The 13,283-nt window shown below is 41.5% G+C and overlaps 1 non-coding gene across 1 annotated transcript; it reads right to left on the bottom strand.

Moving 5' to 3' along the window:
• Positions 1-13,026: 13,026 nt before the first annotated feature.
• Positions 13,027-13,151, bottom strand: LOC132232254 (U6atac minor spliceosomal RNA). Its single transcript, XR_009452375.1, has one exon. It is a non-coding gene; the product is annotated as a U6atac minor spliceosomal RNA (small nuclear RNA).
• Positions 13,152-13,283: the final 132 nt, after the last annotated feature.

Raw genomic sequence — 13,283 nt, forward strand, 5'->3', positions numbered from 1 at the left:
ATGCTTAACATTTAACCACATATTTTCCTTAATCAAGAATAAGCCATATGCTATTAAAATAATCTCTAAATCATCAGCAAAGATTGAGTTTCAAGAATACCTATGGAATTAATATTGTACCACAAGATATTATTTTTCTTAATTTAAAGAAATATGAAAGTTCATTCTGTTAGCTCACTTGACTTTTACCATATAAGTAATTACTTTCTCTATGATTAAATTTGTATACACCTCCTTAGAAAACTATGCTTTCCTTTGTATTTTACAAAGGAGAGCCAAAAAGTATTAGGTTATCAGCTAGTTGGTGGCAGAACTGGTAATAGATCTTAGTGTTTTATCTGCACCCCCTGTTCTTATTAGTCACTTTATTTTATTTAAATACTAGAGGCCCAGTGCACAAAATTCATGCACTTGGGGGTGGAGGGAGTCCCTCAGCCCGGCCTGTGCTCTCTTGCAGTCCAGGAAACCTTGGGGGAATGTCCAACTGCCATGGAGGTGAGAGAGGCTCCCACCAATGCCGCTGTGCTTGCCAGCCATGAGCCCAGCTTCTGGCTGAGTGGTGCTCCCCCTGTGGGAGCGCACTGACCAGGGGGAAGCTCCTGCATTGAGCGTCTGCCCCCTGGTGGTCAGTGTGCATCATAGCGGCTGGTTGTTCTGCCGTTTGGTTAATTTGCATATTAGCCTTTTATTATATAGGATATGTATTTTTTATTGTTGACAGTATTACAGATCAGTAAGGGACAGTATTATTACATTTATACCCAATATAGATAAATTGGAATAGTACCGGTTAGGTACTGAAACTTTCATGATAAATTTAGTAACTATTTTGAGAACATCAGAAGAAAATTAGATTTTTATAAAGTAGCTCAAGTTACTTACCGTGTATAATAGGGCATACAATGCCCATTCTCCTTTAAAAGGGTTATGGAGATACACCAAAAAAAAGTCTTGATATTTAGTTCACTAGTTGCAAAAGAGTCCATAATTACAATATTTCATTTCTAGGATGCCAGTTTATTAGATATTAATTAGTTCATGTTTAAATGTGACGCCTTCCAGATGAGATTTTTTATACAATATCCTGGTGATTTAGGAAGACACTCTAGTATTGTCATGTTTCAAAATTAGGATGTGTCACTCTTGGAAAGAGATCTCCAGATGGCTCATCTCATTCTTTTTTGTGTCTCCATTACAAAGGGTGAATTGACTTTTTTCCCAACTTCTTCTCCATATTATGTGGCTTTTCCCTATTTGGGGGTGGGTTACCCCACATACTAAGTTCAGAGAGTTTACATATATATGTCATGGATTTTTTTTTTTTTTTTTTTGCTTTTCTCCATGGTTTTTTTTTTTAATTAAATCTTTATTGTTCAGATTATTACATTTGTTCCTCTTTTTTCCCCCCCATAACTCCCCTCCTCCCAGTTCCCACCCCACCCTCCGCCCCCAGTCTCTTCCCACATCTCCCACACCCCTTTCCCCCCCAAGAATAGTCAGCCCATTCCCTTTCTATGTCCCTGATTCTATTATAATCAACAGTTCATTCTGTTCATCAGATTATTTATTCACTTGATTCTTAGGTTCACTTGTTGATAGATGCATATTTGTTGTTCATAATTTGTATCTTTACCTTTTTCTTCCTCTTCCTCTTCTTAAAGGATACCTTTCAGCATTTCATATAATCCTGGTTTGGTGGTGATGAACTCCTTTAGCTTTTCCTTATCTGTGAAGCTCTTTATCTGACCTTCAATTCTGAATGATAGCTTTGCTGGATAAAGTAATCTTGGTTGTAGGTTCTTGGTATTCATCACTTTGAATATTTCTTGCCACTCCCTTCTGGCCTGCAAAGTTTCTGTTGAGAAATCAGCTGACAGTCGTATGGGTATTCCCTTGTAGGTAACTGAGTTTCTTTCTCTTGCTGTTTTTAAGATTCTCTCTTTATCTTTTGCTCTTGGCATTTTAATTATGATGTGTCTTGGTGTGGTCCTCTTTGGATTCCTTTTGTTTGGGGTTCTCCGCGCTTCTTGGACCTGTAAGTCCATTTCTTTCACCAGGTAGGGGAAGTTTTCTGTCATTATTTCTTCAAATAGGTTTTCAATATCTTGCTCTCTCTCATCTTCTGGCACCCCTATAATTCTGATGTTGGTACGCTTGAAGCTGTCCCAGAGGCTCCTTACACTATCCTCGCATTTTTGGATTCTTTTTTCATTTTGCTTTTCCGGTTGGATGTTTTTTGCTTCCTCGCATTTCAAATCATTGACTTGATTCTTGCGCTCCTCTGGTCTGCTGTCGGGCGTCTGTATAATATTCGTTATTTCATTCCATGTATGCTTAATTTCTAGTTGGTTCCCCAATATAAGATCGAGGGTCTTATTAGTTTTCGTGTAGATCTCATTAAGTTTATCGGCAGCTTCTAAACAGTTCTTGAGAGACCTTAAAAGTGTGGTTCTGAACTCTATATCTTCCATTGACAATTTTGTCCTGTTTCTTTGTCTCCCCATTTTGTTATGCTTCCTTGGTGCACCCCCTAGTGGTCTTTGTTCGCAGTCTTATAGTTAAATCTTGATTGTTGTAGCTAATTCCAGGGAGGGTTTGACCTCCAGGCCAAGTGGCTATGAGAATCAGCTGTGTCAGCAGTGAGAGAACTTCTGTCCTCTAGGGAGGTGCTAATCTAGCCTTTGCCTGAGGCTATCGGGCAAATGCCTCTGTGCAGGGCTTGGGCAGGGCGGGTCGCACAGGATCAACAGGGTGGGCCAGAGAGAGCAGTTATGGCGGCTCTCAGTCCTGTCTTCAGGGGCTCTGCCTCTCTGAGTCCCAGCACCCGCTGCAAAGCTGGGAGAGAAAGCTGCACTCGCTCTGACCGAAGCCAGACAGTCCCGCTTCTCCCGTTTGAGTCTGGGTCCCTAAAGACTCACCCGGATCTGGAGCTCAGAGTCTGCGACTCCCTCCCGATTGAAAACAACAACCGCGCCCTCCGCCGCCAGCCCGCTCCGCGCACTCCGCACCTCAGAATTTGACTTCAGCACTGCGCCTCCTCTGAGTGTCCGTGTGTGTTTCTCTTTCCTCCTAGTTGTAGGACTTCCACTCAGCCAGCGTTCCTGTGGTTCTGGGTGATGTCCCTTCCGTTTTTTGGTTTCACTTTTGAAGTAGTTGTTCAAAGCAGCAAACTCCGGCGTTAACCTATGCCGCCATCTTGGTTCTCATGGATTTTTTTAAAGTTGTATTATGGAGCTTATATAAATATTTTCCTTTTTTTCTTCCCTGATCATAAACTTGCCCTCACTCCTGGATTTGGAACATAACCAAGCTGGAAGGTGAGATCATGTTTGCAGAGCACAATGAGGTCTCAGCAAGAATCTTCTAATTTGAGACCCATCAATATTTTATGCACTCATAGGCTAAAATGCTGAAGAACAAAATCAGGAGCTTAAAAGTTATTTTCAGCATTGGGACTAAGTAAAGGAGACAGGGTTTTCCTTTTTGTATTTTTTTTATATTCAAAATAACTTATTTTTCCTTGCAAATGTAATTCTGTTTTACTTAGAAAAATTGACTCAATTTGCTAGTGCAAATAATGCTAATGTTTTATTTTACTTTATCTTCACATTATGTATAATGTTAACTCTTTTGTTCTTATTTTGAAGTTGACAAAATTTTAGACTACTATTTGCTAATTGCCTGATTTGCATTTTTTAAAAAATCCTCACTGAGGATATTTTTTCCATTGCTTTTTGGAGAACGTGGAAGGAAAAGTAGGAGAAAGAGAGAGAGAAACATCAATGTGAGAGAGACACATCGATTGTTTGCCTCCCACACTCACCCGCCCTGGGGATGGGGATTGAACCTGCAACCCAGGTACATGCCCTTGACTGGGAATTGAACCCAAGACCCTTCGGTGTACAGGCCAATGCTCTAACCACTGAATCACACTAACCAGGACTGATTTGTATTTTTAATATAGAGAGATATTTCCTTGTTTCATTTTTATAGTATTGTAATTACTGGTCTTATTTGCTTATTCAATATTGAGAAAGAATTTTCCTTTTTTTCATGTAATTACACACATACTATACTGCTTAAGATGGAGAACAGATGAGGATAACTATACTCTTTTTGCAAATTTTTACCACATGTGGAGCTTACCATGAAGAATAAGCAGAGCCAAGAATGCCCGACCCAATGCCCCTTTGAAACATTTTTATGTGGTTCCATGAAATAGTGCATATTTTAATAGATGCCATGACATGACGGCCACGCTGAGGTCTTTGTTTTCAGACAATCCCACTTGAAGTATCTGCTATGGGCATCTATTGGTTTTACCTGCTCACTCTGCCCTCCTCCTCTGTCCGGAGTCAGATTTGATTTTCTTTTGGGAATCGTCCTTCCCTAGGCGTGTTGTTCTAGTGAGATGACTGCAGTGCCCCGCCTCCTCTGACCTAATAAGAATCCTCCCTATAATTTGTTTCTCTAAGATTTATAGCTGTGAGGAGCGAGAGGCGCTCCCTTTCTCTGGGCTCTCAAGCTAAACCACATAAGCCTGAAGCTTATGGTCCCAACCCCAGGCTTCATGGAAGGTCTCTGATAATGATGCCAACACATGGAGGGAACCAGGGCTCTGGCAATATTTAGCACCATCTGAAGCTAGTTCAACCCTTAAAGTTCCCAGTCATTGGAGCCAATACATTATCTTTCGGCTAAGCAAATATGAGTTGCATTCCTATGACTTTCAACCTAAAGAGCTTTGGATATTGCTTTCCACCTAGATGTGAGAATGATAAACTTGGTGCAAGCAAAAATAACTTGTCAACAGTTCTGAGTAATAGAGAAATCTAATCAAAATCTATTTTGGATAAGCAGTAAGTTTTTGTTGGTTTGGAATCCTAAATTTAGAAAGCTCAAATAACTAGCATTTTCCTGTACCCTAGAGACAACTGTTAAATAAACTAACTGATCCCAAGGATTATTTAAAGATGTAATTCCAGGTTATGTCAGTGTCATTATAGATTCAACTTAATCACCCACATTTTCAACATTAATGGGATTATTGTACGGGAATTGATGCCAAGAGAAATGATCTCAAGGCTCTGTGCTAATAATAGCTTTAACATATTGGCACATTCCATGTGCCAGAAAGTGTGCAAAGCCTGTCATTATTTTACATTTAATTCTCACAAAAACCCTAAAAAGCAGGTGTTATTATTCCCCTTTTACAGATAAGGAATCTTAGAGAGGTTCGGCAATGTGCTCAAGTTCACACAGCTGGCAAATAGTAGAACCAAAATCTAAGCCCAGGTCTTTCTAATTTAATAGCCCAGGCTTTTAACCACTGCTCTTTCTTTAAGTTTCCCAAGTTCATAAAAGTGTGTTCAATTATTTTTTTTTTCAACATATTTTGGAGATATACTTAGCTCATAGTAGATATAATATACCTGTATTTATGTAGATATAGATATAATAAATATAGTATAAATAACATAGTAAATATCTTATGAACTTATAAATATACACTGAGTGGCCAGATTATTATGACTGGCCAGATTATTATGACCACCCCATCAGTACAGTGAAGTGAATTAGTTATGCAAATAATAATAATAATAAAACCTTGAGAGTATTTGCTTAGGAAGTTTTCAATATTCAGTATTTTTGGAAGTGTCAATGAAGTATTGATGGGGTGATCACAATAATCTGGCCAGTCATAATAATCTGGCCACTCAGTGTATAAGCATATATAAACATTCATATATATATATATATATATGTATATATATATATATATATATATATATATATATATCTACACTAATAAAAGAGAAAAATGGTAATTGGCGTACGACGATACCCTTTTCATTGGCTAATCAGGGTTATATGCAAATTAACTGCCAACTATGATTGGCAGTTAACTGCCAACTAAGATTGGCAGTTAACTGCCAACAAGATGGCGGTTAATTTGCATATGTAGGCACAATGCAGGGAGGTTAAAGGGAAAGCAGGAAGAAGCCCCCTGCCACTGACAGTGATCGGAAACCCAGGGGGGAGCTAAGAGCTGGGAGGCAGGGCAAAGGCGGCCTTGAGGCCGCCTTTGCCCTGCCCCCCAGCCATGATCGGAGAATCAGGTGCCTTTTCCGCCCTGGCCAGTGATAGCAGGAAGTAGGGGTGGAGCCAGCGATGGGAGCTGGGCACGGTCGAAGCTGGCAGTCCCCGGAGCTAGGGGTCCCTTGCCTAGGCCTAAAGCGAAGCCCACGATCGCGGGGCCACTGCAGCTGCGGGTCCCCGCTGCCTGAGCCAGACGCCTCAGCCAGAGGCGTTAGGCCTGGGCAGGGGCAGGGAGCTGGGGGTCCCCTGCCCAGGCCTGACACCTCTGCCGGAGGCCTCAGGCCTGGTCAAGGGGCTGATCCGGTGATTGGTGATCGGAGGGTGATTAGGGTCAACTCCTCTGGCCAAGGCATCAGGCCTGGGCGGGGGGCTGAGCTGGGGATTGGGGGGATATGATGGTCCCCTTGCCCAGGCCTGAAGCCTGGGTCAGAGGCATCAGGCTTGGGCGGGGGGTGGAGCAAGTGATCAGAGGGAGATGGGGGTCCCCTGCCCAGGCATGATTCCTGGGCCAGAGGCCACAGGCCTGGGCGGCGGCCAGAGCCAGTGATCAGGGGGAGATGAGGGTCCCCTGTCCCAGCCTGACACCTCTGGCGGAGGCGTCAGGCCTGGGCAAGGGGCCGATCAGGTGATCAGAGGGTGATGGGGGTCTACGCCTCTGGCTGAGGCATCAGGCCTGGGCAAGGGGCAGAGCCATCAACCGGAGGGGTCTGGGGGTCCCCTGCCCAGGCCTGATGCCTCGGCCAGAGGCATCAGGCCTGGGCTGGGGGCAGAACCAGTGATGGGGGGAAATGAGGGTCCCCTGCCCAGGCCTGACGCCTCTGTCAGAGGCGTCAGGCCTGGGCAAGGGGCCAATCCTGTGATTGGAGGGTGATGGGGGTCAACGCCTGAGGGCTCCCAGTATGTGAGAGGGGGCAGGCTGGGCTGAGGGACACTCCCCCCCCCCCACACCCAGTGCACGAATTTCGTGCACCGGGCCCCTAGTATATATATAATGCATAACTATTTTATAACTACTATGAGTTAGATATAAGAATTTCTAATTCAGAGGGAGACAGAAGATGGCGGCGATATAGGCAGACGCGTCCCAGGTCATGTCCGGGAGCAAATGGAATGAGCAGCTGAAACTAGTAACACCCACACCGAATTGATGAAATTGCTCAGCTGGTGAGACGGTTTGCAGCCGGGAAGAGCAGAACTCCCCTGGAAAGCAGATCCAAGCAACAGCAACCTCCTGAACACCACATCCTCTGCTGAGGAACAGCAGCTGTACGTGAAACCTCACCCCACCAGCCAGAAGAGCCACCACAGCTGTGAACAGCACCAACCAGAGGAGCTGCTGCCAACTGAAGAGCAGCTGCTACCGCAACCGCCCGAAGAGCAACCACAGACCAAGGAGTCACTGCCACCAAGGGAGCAACCACTGAACGACTCAATGTCTAGATATGTCAGTGAGATCAAACATGGGTAGACAAAGAAACCCCCAAAGGAAAGAGAAGGAGGACTCTCCAGAAAAGCAGCTAAGTAATACAGAGGCATGCAACATGACAGAAAAAGAATTCAGAATAAGGGTCCTAGAGTGCATAAACCGGATGGAGGAAAAAATCGACAACCTCCACAAGAAGCAAGAAGAAACAGATGAAAAAATCGACAACCTCTGCAAGAAGCAAGAAGAAACAGATGAAAAAATAGATAACATATGGAAGAAGCTAGAAGAAACAGATGAAAAAATCAACAACTTAAGTAAGACCCAAGAAGAAATGAAGAGTGATATAGCTGCAATGAAAAACTCCATTGAAGGTATCAACAGTAGACTAGGAGAAGCGGAGGACCGAATTAGTGAATTAGAAGACAAGGAAGCAAAACACACCCAAAATGTACTGCAATTGGAGAAAAAAATTAAAAGACAGGAGGAGAGCCTAAGGGAGCTTTGGGACAACATGAAACGAAACAACATACGAATAATAGGAGTACCGGAACAACAGAAGGATGAACAAGGATTAGAAAACCTAATAGAAGAAATAATATCAGAAAACTTCCCTGAGGTGGGGAAGAAAAAAGTCACACAAGCCCAGAGAGTCCCAAACAAGGTGAACCTGAAAAGACCCACACCAAGACACATCATAATTACCATGGCAAATGTTCAGGACAAAGAGAGAATCTTACAGGCTGCAAGAGAGAGACGGAAAGTTACATACAAGGGATCTCCCATTAGATTGTCAAACGATTTCTCAACAGAAACACATCAGGCCAGGAAAGAATGGACTGAAATTTACAAAGTGATGCAAAGCAAAGGACTGAATCCAAGAATACTCTATCCAGCAAGGCTATCATTCAAACTTGAAGGGGAAATAAGAAGCTTCACAGACAAAAAAAGGCTAAGGGAGTTTATCACCACCAAGCCAGCAATGCAAGGAATGCTAAAGGGACTGGTATAAAAAGAAGAAATAAAAAGCTCAGAAAGAAAACAGCCACCCACACACAAAAAAGAAATGGCTACAAACAAGTACCTTTCAATAATAACTTTAAACGTAAATGGACTAAATGCTCCAACCAAAAGACATCGAGTGGCTGAATGGATAAAAAAAACATGACCCATACATCTGCTGTCTACAAGAAACCCACCTCATTAGAAGGGACTCACACAGACTGAAAGTGAAAGGATGGAAAAATACCTTTCAGGCAAATGGAAAGGAAAAGAAAGCTGGGGTAGCAATACTTATATCAGACAAAATAGACCTCAAAGTGAAGGCCTTAACAAGAGATAAGGAAGGCCACTTCATAATACTAAAGGGATCAATACAACAAGAAGATATAACCCTGGTAAACATATATGCACCCAATGTAGGAGCACCCAAATTCATAAAAAAACTCCTGGAAGATATCAAAGGAGAGATCGACAACAATACAATCATAATAGGGGACTTTAATACACCATTGACAGCACTGGATAAGTCCTATAGACAAACAATCAGCAAAGATACAGCAATCCTAAATGACTCACTAGATCAGATGGACTTAATAGACATCTTCAGAACACTTCACCCCAAAGCCAGGGAATATACGTTCTTCTCAGGTGCTCATGGGACATCTTCAAAAATAGACCATATATTGGGTCACAAGCAAAGTATCCCCAAATTCAAGAAGATTGAAATCATAAAAAGCGTCTTCGCAGACCACGATGGCATAATATTAGAAATAAACTACAATAAAAACAACCCAAAATACTCAAACAACTGGAAGCTGAATAGCATGCTATTAAATATTGATTGGGTTACCAATGAGATCAAAGAAGAAATTAAAAACATCCTGGAAACTAATGACAATGAAAACACAACAATCCAAAACCTATGGGACACAATGAAAGCAGTCCTGAGAGGGAAGTTTATAGCTCTACAGGCCTATCTCAAAAAACAAGAAAAAATGGTAGTAAATCATCTAACTCTACAACTCAAAGAATTAGAAAGAGAGCAACAAGAAAACCCCAGAGTGAGCAGAAGGAAGGAGATAATAAAGCTTAGAGCAGAAATAAATGACATAGAGACCAAAAAAACAATACAGAAAATCAATGAAACCAAGAGCTGGTTCTTTGAAAGGATAAACAAGATTGACAAACCTCTAGCCAGACTCACCAAGAAGCAGAGAGAGAGGACCCAAATAAACAAAATCAGAAACGATAGAGGCGAAATAACAACAGACCCCACAGAAATACAAATGATTGTTAAAAAATACTATGGACAGCTCTACTCCAACAAACTAGACAACCTGGAGGAAATGGACAAATTCCTAGAAAAATACAACATTCCAAAACTCAATCAGGAAGAATCTAAAAATCTCAACAGGCCAATAACCATGGAAGAAATTGAAGCAGTCATCAAAAAGCTTCCATCAAACAAAAGCCCAGGACCAGACGGCTTCACAGGGGAGTTTTACCAAACATTCAAGGAAGAACTAAAACCTATCCTCCTCAGACTACTACAAAAAATTCAAGAGGAAGGAACACTTCCAAGCTCATTCTATGAAGCCAGCATCACCCTGATACCAAAACCAGGTAAAGACAACACAATGAAAGAGAATTACAGGCCAATATCCCTCATGAACATAGATGCCAAAATCCTCAACAAAATCTTAGCAAATTGGATCCAGCAGTACATCAGAAAGATCATACACCATGACCAAGTAGGATTTATCCCAGGGATGCAAGGATGGTACAATATCCGCAAATCAATAAACGTGATACATCACATAAACAAATTGAAAGAAAAAAATCACATGGTCTTATCAATTGATGCAGAAAAAGCATTTGACAAAATTCAACACCCATTTTTGATAAAAACCCTCACTAAGGTGGGAGTAGAAGGGTCATACCTCAACATAATAAAAGCCATATATGACAGGCCCACAGCCAACATCATACTCAATGGACAAAAACTAACACCATTTCCCCTAAGAACAGGAACAAGACAGGGATGCCCCCTCTCACCACTCCTGTTCAACATAGTACTGGAAGTGTTAGCCATTGCAATTCGGCAAGAAGAAGAAATAAAAGGCATCCAAATTGGAAAAGAGGAAGTAAAACTGTCCTTATTTGCAGACGACATGATATTATACATACAAAACCCTAGAGATTCCATCAAAAAGCTACTAGACTTAATACATGAATTTGGCAATGTAGCAGGATACAAAATTAACCCCAAGAAATCTGAGGCATTTCTATACACCAATAATGAACTTTCAGAAAGAGAGATTATAAAAACAATCCCATTTACCATTGCACCAAAAAAATTAAGCTACCTAGGAATAAACCTAACTAAAGAGGTAAAAGACCTCTACTCAGAAAACTACAGGACGTTGAAAAAAGATATAGAGGAAGACATAAACAGATGGAAGAACATACTGTGTTCATGGATTGGTAGAATCAACATCATTAAAATGTCCATACTACCCAAAGCAATCTATAAATTCAACGCACTTCCCATTAAAATACCAACAGCATACTTCAGATATCTAGAACGAACTTTCCAAAAATTCATCTGGAATAAAAAAAGACCCCGAATAGCTGCAGCAATCCTGAAAAAGAACAAAGTAGGTGGGATCTCAATACCAGATATCAAGTTGTATTACAAAGCCACTGTTCTCAAAACTGCCTGGTACTGGCACAAGAATAGGCCTATAGATCAATGGAATAGAATAGAGAGCCCAGGAATCGGCCCGAACCAATATGCTCAATTAATATTTGACAAAGGAGGCGAGAACATACAATGGAGCCAAGATAGTCTCTTCAACAAATGGTGTTGGGAAAATTGGACAGATATATGCAAGAAAATGAAACTAGACCACCAACTTACACCATACACAAAAATAAACTCAAAATGGATAAAGGACTTAAATGTACGACAGGAAACCATAAAAATTCTAGAAGAATCCAAAGGCAACAAAATCTCAGACATATGCCGAAGCAATTTCTTCACTGATACAGCTCCTAGGGCACTTGAAACTAAAGAGAAAATGAACAAATGGGACTACATCAAAATAAAAAGCTTCTGCACAGCAAAAGAAACCATCAACAAAACAACGAGAAAACCCACTCTGTGGGAAAACATATTTGCCAATGTCATATCTGATAAGGGCCCAATCTCCAAAATTTATAGGGAACTCATACAACTTAACAAAAGGAAGATAAACAATCCAATCAAAAAATGGGCAAAGGACCTAAATAGACACCTTTCAAAAGAGGACATTCAGAAAGCCAAGAGACATATGAAAACATGCTCAAAGTCACTAATCATCTGAGAGATGCAAATCAAAACAACAATGAGGTACCATCTCACACCTGTCAGACTGGCTATCATCAACAAATCAACAAACGACAAGTGCTGGAGAGGATGTGGAGAAAAAGGAACACTTGTGCACTGCTGGTGGGAATGCAGACTGGTGCAGCCACTATGGAAGACAGTATGGAGTTTCCTCAAAAAACTGAAAATGGAACTCCCATTTCACCCTGTGATCCCACTTCTAGAAATATATCCCAGGAAACCAGAAACACCAATCAGAAAGGATATATGCACCCCTATGTTCATAGCAGCACAATTCACCATAGCTAAGATCTGGAAACAGCCTAAGTGCCCATCTGTAGATGAATGGATTAGAAAACTGTGGTACATCTACACGATGGAATACTATGCTGCTGTAAAAAGGAAGGAACTCGTACCATTTGCAACGTCATGGATGGAACTGGAGAGCATTATGCTAAGTGAAATAAGCCAGTCAATAAAGGAAAAATACCACATGATCTCACTCATTCATGGACAATAGAGACCATTATAAACTTTTGAACAATAATAGATACAGAGGCAGAGCTGCCTCAAACAGATTGTCAAACTGTAGCGGGAAGGCCGGGGAGGGTTGGGGGGCAGGAGGTAGGGGGATAAGAGATCAACTGAAGGACTTGTATGCATGCATATAAGCATAACCAATGGACATAAGACACTGGGGAATAGGGGAGGCTAGGGGACTGTCTAGGGCGGGGGGATAAAATGGACACATATGTAATACCCTTTGTAATACTTTAAGCAATAAAAAAAAAATAAAATAAAAAAAAAGAATTTCTAATTCACATGGCAATCTTATTTTAAAACTCTATGGCTAAATCAGAATTTGTCATCAAAAATTCAATATCTGCATTTTATTCATTTATTTATTTAAAATATACTCTTTTTTATTGATTTCAGAGAGGAAAGGAGAGATAGGAAACATCAATGATGAGAATCATTGATTGGCTGCCTCCTGCACGCCCCCTACTGGGGGTCAAGCCCACAACCCAGGCATGTGCCTTTGACCAGAATCCAACCCGGGACCCTTCAGTCCGCAGGCCAACGCTCTATCCACTGAGCCAAACCAGCTAGGGCTGCATTTTATTTTTTCTTGATTTTAAAATGATGGTCAGATGCCATAAAGTAGGCAGCAATGCCTTCACTGTATCAGTGTTGTTAGCCCGAGAGCCTCTTCCACCCTTGTCAAGGGGAGTGCTAGCCTTCTCTCTGTTCAGACAACACTCAATATCTGCATTTAAAAGTTTTCTCTTACGATAGGAAGTGGCCTGGGCTGGCATTAAAAAAAAAAAAAAAAAAAAAAGCCCTAGCTGGTTTGGCTCAGTGGATAGAGCGTCGGCCTGCGGACTGAAGGGT

The sequence above is a fragment of the Myotis daubentonii genome, chromosome 3 (genome assembly GCF_963259705.1).
Source record: "Myotis daubentonii chromosome 3, mMyoDau2.1, whole genome shotgun sequence".
NCBI lineage: Eukaryota > Metazoa > Chordata > Mammalia > Chiroptera > Vespertilionidae > Myotis > Myotis daubentonii.